Here is a 7,129-nt window from a genome sequence, read left to right on the forward strand (position 1 = left end):
TTGCTAATAGTTGAAATTGACTGATCTAACTTAAGTAAATGAGTAGTTTGTTGAAAAGACACAGAGAAGCTCACAAAATTGACAGAAAAATCTAAACAACGAAACTTTGGAAAGGAGAGAAAAGTATCAGAAACATCTCCTGTGGTCCATTCCTTTGTAGTAGCTTCAATTGTTTAATTTTTTTCCCCAAACAAAAGGTCTCACATATTACTGAGCCAACCTACTTGTACAGAAACATAGAAATAAAAAGAAAAACAATTATTTTCCCAGTAAAACATGTCCAACTGTCCCAGATAGTGGTGACATTTTCAGCTTGTTATGGTAAGATGCTAGCGACCTTGATACAGCATAAATATGTGGGCCATCTTATGTGCAGTTCCTTACAGACACAACTTGGTTCTTCCCCAGCATCTCCTTTTGTCACTGTAGTGATTTTATTACTAGTTTTCATCTGAATCCATTGAGGAATGGGATTATTCTGCTTTTGTTTCTTGTCCAGTAATCTCTTTATCCTGAAAGTCTTCAGAGAAGACATAGTGAAGAATGGTGTCAACCACACACACCTAGATGGAAGAAAAAAGTGGCAACTTCAACTATTTTTTAACTCATGTCATTCTGCTCAAGACACAAACACTGAGGAGAGAGAACTTGATTGGTTTGGTTTAGGTCATATGCCAGTCCTTGGCCAAGGGAGTTTGACTATCCCAACTAAATTGTGTGAAAGGAAGTGGGGTAGTTTCCCAAAAGACATTCAGGGAGCTGTAACCCAGAAAAGTGTCAGGTGACAGAATTGTCTTTGAATTCGCATCATTCCATGTACATGTTTTATCATTTCCAAGGTCACCAAACAGCAGCAGTAACCACTAACAAGGAGTCATCAGAAAAGGTGCAATTTCACTAGCAGGAAAAATGAATCATATCTTCTTTTAATTTCACTTTAGTTTACTAACTGTCCATAATTTCTCAGGAAATTTACCATTCTCTAAAATTTAGGGAAGGGTGGAACAGACAGTTTTAGTGCAATTGGTTCAGGTGGGAGAGAGTTCTGCCATGGCTTATAGAAATCAAATAAAGCAAATCACATTGCATAGAGCACTAGACCAAAATAATAATTGTTTAACAAATGTATTCTTCAACAATTTAGCTCATATATAATTTGGAGTACTTTTATTTATTTTTTATTTTTTATTTTTTTTTCTTTCTTTTTTATTTTTTCTTTTTTAATTTTTTATTTTATTTTAATTTTATTTTTATTTTTTGCTTTATAACAAATTTAATCAGTTATACATATACATATGTTCCCATATCCCCTCACTTTTGCGTCTCCCTCCCACCCTCCCTATCCCACCCCTCCAGGTGGTCACAAAGCACCGAGCTGATCTCCCTGTGCTATGCGGCTGCTTCCCACTAGCTATCTACCTTACGTTTGGTAGTGTATATATGTCATTGCCACTCTTTCACTTTGTCACAGCTTATCCTTCCTCCTCCCCATATCCTCAAGTCCATTCTCTAGTAGGTCTGTGTCTTTATTACTGACTTACCCCTATGTTCTTCATGACATTTTTTTTTCTTAAATTCCATATATATGTGTCAGCATACAGTATTTGTCTTTCTCTTTCTGACTTACTTCACTCTGTATGACAGACTCTAGGTCCATCCACCTCATTACAAATAGCTCAATTTCATTTCTTTTTATGGCTGAGTAATATTCCATTGTATATATGTGCCACATCTTCCTTACCCATTCATCCAATGATGGACACTTAGGTTGTTTCCATCTCCGGGCTATTGTAAATAGGGCTGCTATGAACATTTTGGTACATGTCTCTTTTTGAATTATGGTTTTCTCAGGGTATATGCCCAGTAGTGGGATTGCTGGGTCATATGGTAGTTCTATTTTTAGTTTTTTAAGGAACCTCCATACTGTTCTCCATAGTGGCTGTACCAATTCACATTCCAAACAGCAGTGCAAGAGTGTTCCCTTTTTTCCACACCCTCTCCAGCATTTATTGTTTCTACATTTTTTGATGATGGCCATTCTGACTGGTGTGAGATGATATCTCATTGTAGTTTTGATTTGCATTTCTCTAATGAGTAAAGATGTTGAGCATCCTTTCATGTGTTTGTTAGCAGTCTGTATATCTTCTGTGGAGAAATGTCTATTTAGGTCTTCTGCCCATTTTTGGATTGGGTTGTTTGTTTTTTTGTTATTGAGCTGCATGAGCTGCTTATAAATTTTGGAGATTAATCCTTTGTCAGTTGCTTCATTTGCAAATATTTTCTCCCATTCTGAGGGTTGTCTTTTGGTCTTGTTTATGGTTTCCTTTGCTGTGCAAAAGCTTTGAAGTTTCATTAGGTCCCATGTGTTTATTTTTGTCTTTATTTCCATTTCTCTAGGAGGTGGGTCAAAAAGGATCTTGCTGTGGTTTATGTCATAGAGTGTTCTGCCTATGTTTTCCTCTAAGAGTTTGATAGTGTCTGGCCTTACATTTAGGTCTTTAATCCATTTTGAGCTTATTTTTGTGTATGGTGTTAGGGAGTGATCTAATCTCATACTTTTTCATGTCCCTATCCAGTTTTCCCAGCACCACTTATTGAAGAGACTGTCCTTTCTCCACTGTACATTCCTGCCTCCTTTATCAAAGTTAAGGTGACCATATGTCCGTGGGTTTATCTCTGGGCTTTCTATCCTGTTCCATTGATCTATCTTTCTGTTTTTGTGCCAGTACCATACTGTCTTGATTACTGTAGCTTTGTAGTATAGTCTGAAGTCAGGGAGCCTGATTCCTCCAGCTCCGTTTTTCCTTCTCAAGATTGCTTTGGCTATTCGGGGTCTTTTGTGTTTCCATACAAGTTGTGAAATTTTTTGCTCTAGTTCTGTGAAAAATGCCAGTGTTAGTTTGATAGGGATTGCATTGAATCTGTAGATTGCTTTGGGTAGTAGAGTCATTTTCACAATGCTGATTCTTCCAATCCAAGAACATGGTACATCTCTCCATCTATTTGTATCATCTTTAATTTCTTTCATCAGTGTCTTATAATTTTCTGCATACAGGTCTTTTGTCTCCTTAGGTAGGTTTATTCCTAGATATTTTATTCTTTTTGTTGCAATGGTAAATGGGAGTGTTTCCTTGATTTCACTTTCAGATTTTTCATCATTAGTATATAGGAATGCCAGAGATTTCTGTGCATTAATTTTGTATCCTGCAACTTTACCAAATTCATTGATTAGCTCTATTAGTTTTCTGGTAGCATCTTTAGGATTCTCTATGTATAGTATCACATCATCTGCAAACAGTGACAGCTTTACCTCTTCTTTTCTGATTTCGATTCCTTTTATTTCCTTTTCTTCTCTGATTGCTGTGGCTAAAACTTCCAAAACTATGTTGAATAAGAGTGGTGAGAGTGGGCAACCTTGTCTTGTTCCTGATCTTAGTGGAAATGGTTTCAGTTTTTCACCATTGAGGACGATGCTGGCTGTGGGTTTGTCATATATGGCCTTTATTATGTTGAGGAAAGTTCCCTCTATGCCTACTTTCTGCAGGGTTTTTATCATAAATGGGTGTTGAAATTTGTCGAAAGCTTTCTCTGCATCTATTGAGATGATCATATGGTTTTTCTCTTTCAGTTTGTTAATATGGCGTATCACGTTGATTGATTTGCGTATATTGAAGAATCCTTGCATTCCTGGAATAAACCCCACTTGATCATGGTGTATGATCCTTTTAATGTGCTGTTGGATTCTGTTTGCTAGTATTTTGTTGAGGATTTTTGTATCTATGTTCATCAGTGATATTGGCCTGTAGTTTTCTTTCTTTGTGACATCCTTGTCTGGTTTTGGTATCAAGGTGATGGTGGCCTCGTAGAATGAGTTTGGGAGTGTTCCTCCCTCTGCTATATTTTGGAAGAGTTTGAGAAGGATAGGTGTTAGCTCTTCTCTAAATGCTTGATAGAATTCGCCTGTGAAGCCATCTGGCCCTGGGCTTTTGTTTGTTGGAAGATTTTTTATCACAGTTTCAATTTCAGTGCTTGTGATTGGTCTATTCATATTTTCTATTTCTTCCTGATTCAGTCTTGGCAGGTTGTGCATTTCTAAGAATTTGTCCATTTCTTCCAGGTTGTTCATTTTATTGGCATAGAGTTGCTTGTAGTAATCTCTCATGATCTTTTGTATTTCTGCAGTGTCAGTTGTTACTTCTCCTTTTTCATTTCTAATTCTGTTGATTTGAGTCTTCTCTCTTTTTTTCTTGATAAGTCTGGCTAATGGTTTATCAATTTTGTTTATCTTCTCAAAGAACCAGCTTTTAGTTTTATTGATCTTTGCTATTGTTTCCTTCATTTCTTTTTCATTTCTTTTTGATCTGATTTTTATGATTTCTTTCCTTCTGCTAACTTTGGGATGTTTTTGTTCTTCTTCCTCTAATTGCTTTAGGTGCAAGGTTAGGTTGTTTATTCGAGATGTTTCCTGTTTCTTAAGGTGGGATTGTATTGCTATAAACTTCCCTCTTAGAACTGCTTTTGCTGCATCCCATAGGTTTTGGGTTGTCGTGTCTCCATTGTCATTTGTTTCTAGGTATTTTTTAATTTCCTCTTTGATTTCTTCACTGATCACTTTGTTATTAAGTAGTGTATTGTTTAGCCTCCATGTGTTTGTATTTTTTACAGCTCTTTTCCTGTAATTGATATCTAGTCTCATAGCATTGTGTTCAGAAAAGACACTTGATACAGTTTCAATTTTCTTAAATTTACCAAGGCTTGATTTGTGACCCAAGATATGATCTATCCTGGAGAATGTTCCATGAGCACTTGAGAAAAATGTGTATTCTGTTGTTTTTGGATGGAATGTCCTATAAATATCAATTAAGTCCATCTAGTTTACTTTGTCATTTAAAGCTTGTGTTTCCTTATTTATTTTCATTTTGGATGATCTGTCCATTGGTGAAAGTGGGGTGTTAAAGTCCCCTACTATGATTGTGTTACTGTCGATTTCTCCTTTTATGGCTGTTAGTATTTGCCTTATGTATTGAGGTGCTCCTATGTTGGGTGCATAAATATTTACATTTGTTATATCTTCTTCTTGGATCGATCCCTTGATCATTATGTAGTGTCCTTCTTTGTCTCTTCTAGTAGTCTTTATTTTAAAGTCTATTTTGTCTGATATGAGAATTGCTACTCCAGCTTTCTTTTGGTTTCCATTTGCATGGAATATCTTTTTCCATCCCCTTACTTTCAGTCTGTATGTGTCTCTAGGTCTGAAGTGGGTCTCTTGTAGACAGCATATATATGGGTCTTGTTTTTGTATCCATTCAGCCAATCTGTGTCTTTTGGTGGGAGCATTTAGTCCATTTACATTTACGGTAATTATCGATATGTATGTTCCTATTCCCATTTTCTTAATTGTTTTGGGTTCGTTATTGTAGGTCTTTTCCTTCTGTTGTGTTTCTTGCTTAGAGAAGTTCCTTTAGCATTTGTTGTAAAGCTGGTTTGGTGGTGCTGAACTCTCTCAGCTTTTGCTTGTCTGTAAACGTTTTAATTTCTCCATCAAATCTGAATGAGATCCTTGCTGGGTAGAGTAATCTTGGTTGCAGGTTTTTCTCCTTCATCACTTTAATTGTGTCCTGCCACTCCCTTCTGGCTTGTAGAGTTTCTGCTGAGAGATCAGCTGTTAACCTGATGGGGATTCCCTTGTGTGTTATTTGTTGTTTTTCCCTTGCTGCTTTTAATATGATTTCTTTGTGTTTAATTTTTGACAGTTTGATTAATATGTGTCTTGGCGTATTTCTCCTTGGATTTATTCTGTATGGGACTCTCTGTGCCTCCTGGACTTGATTAACTATTTCCTTTCCCATATTAGGGAAGTTTTCAACTATAATCTCTTCAAATATTTTCTCAGTCCCTTTCTTTTTCTCTTCTTCTTCTGGAACCCCTATAATTCGAATGTTGGTGCGTTTAATGTTGTCCCAGAGGTCTCTGAGACTGTCCTCTGTTCTTTTCATTCTTTTTTCTTTATTTTGCTCTGCAGCAGTTATTTCCACTATTTTATCTTCCACCTCACTTATCCGTTCTTCTGCCTCAGTTATTCTGCTATTGATCCCATCTAGAGTATTTTTTATTTGATTTATTGTGTTTTTAATCGATGCTTAATTCATCTTTAGTTCTTCTAGGTCCTTGTTAACTGTTTCTTGCATTTTGTCTATTCTATTTCCAAGATTTTGGATCTTGGAAATAGAATCTTGGATCATCTTTACCATCATTATTCTGAATTCTTTTTCAGGTAGACTGCCTTTTTCCTCTTCATTTGTTCGGTCTGGTGGTTTTTTATCTTGCTCCTTCTCCTGCTGTGTGTTTTTCTGTCTTCTCATTTTGCTTATGTTACTGTGTTTGGGGTCTCCTTTTTGCAGGCTGCAGGTTCATAGTTCCCGTTGTTTTTGGTGTCTGTCCCCAGTGGCTAAGGTTGGTTTAGTGGGTTGTGTAGGCTTCCTGGTGGAGGGGACTAGTGCCTGTGTTCTGGTGGATGAGGCTGGATCTTGTCTTTCTGGTGGGCAGGTCCACGTCTGGTGGTGTGTTTTGGGGTGTCTGCGGACTTTTTATGATTTTAGGCCACCTCTCTGCTAATGGGTGGCATTGTGTTCCTGTCTTGCTAGTTGTTTGGCATAGGGTGTCCAGCACTGTAGCTTGCTGGTCGTTGAGTGAAGCTGGGTGCTGGTGTTGAGATGGAGATCTCTGGAAGATTTTCGCCGTTTGATATTATGTGGAGCTGGGAGGTCTCTTGTGGACCAGTGTCCTGAAGTTGGCTCTCCCACCTCAGAGGCACAGCACTGACTCCTGGCTCCTCAGTTTGGGATGATTTGTTGTCTATTCATGTATTCCACAGATGCAGGGTACATCAAGTTGATTGTGGAGCTTTAATCCGCTGCCTCTGAGGCTGCTGGGAGAGGTTTCCCTTTCTCTTCTTTGTTCTCACAGCTCCTGGGTCTCAGCTTTGGATTTGGCCCCGCCTCTGTGTGTAGGTCGCCGGAGGGCGTCTGTTCTTCCCTCAGACAGGACAGGGTTAAAGGAGCAGCCTCGGGGACTGTGGCTCACTCAGGCTGGGCGGGAGGGAGGGGCACGGAGTGTGGGTGGAGCCTGC

General features: G+C 38.1%; 1 pseudogene; it reads right to left on the reverse strand.

The window, feature by feature from the left end:
- Window positions 1–380: 380 nt before the first annotated feature.
- LOC132484342 (large ribosomal subunit protein eL39-like) lies at window positions 381–535 on the reverse strand (annotated as a pseudogene).
- Window positions 536–7,129: the final 6,594 nt, after the last annotated feature.

The sequence above is a fragment of the Mesoplodon densirostris genome, chromosome 1 (genome assembly GCF_025265405.1).
Source record: "Mesoplodon densirostris isolate mMesDen1 chromosome 1, mMesDen1 primary haplotype, whole genome shotgun sequence".
In the NCBI taxonomy this organism is placed as follows: domain Eukaryota; kingdom Metazoa; phylum Chordata; class Mammalia; order Artiodactyla; family Ziphiidae; genus Mesoplodon; species Mesoplodon densirostris.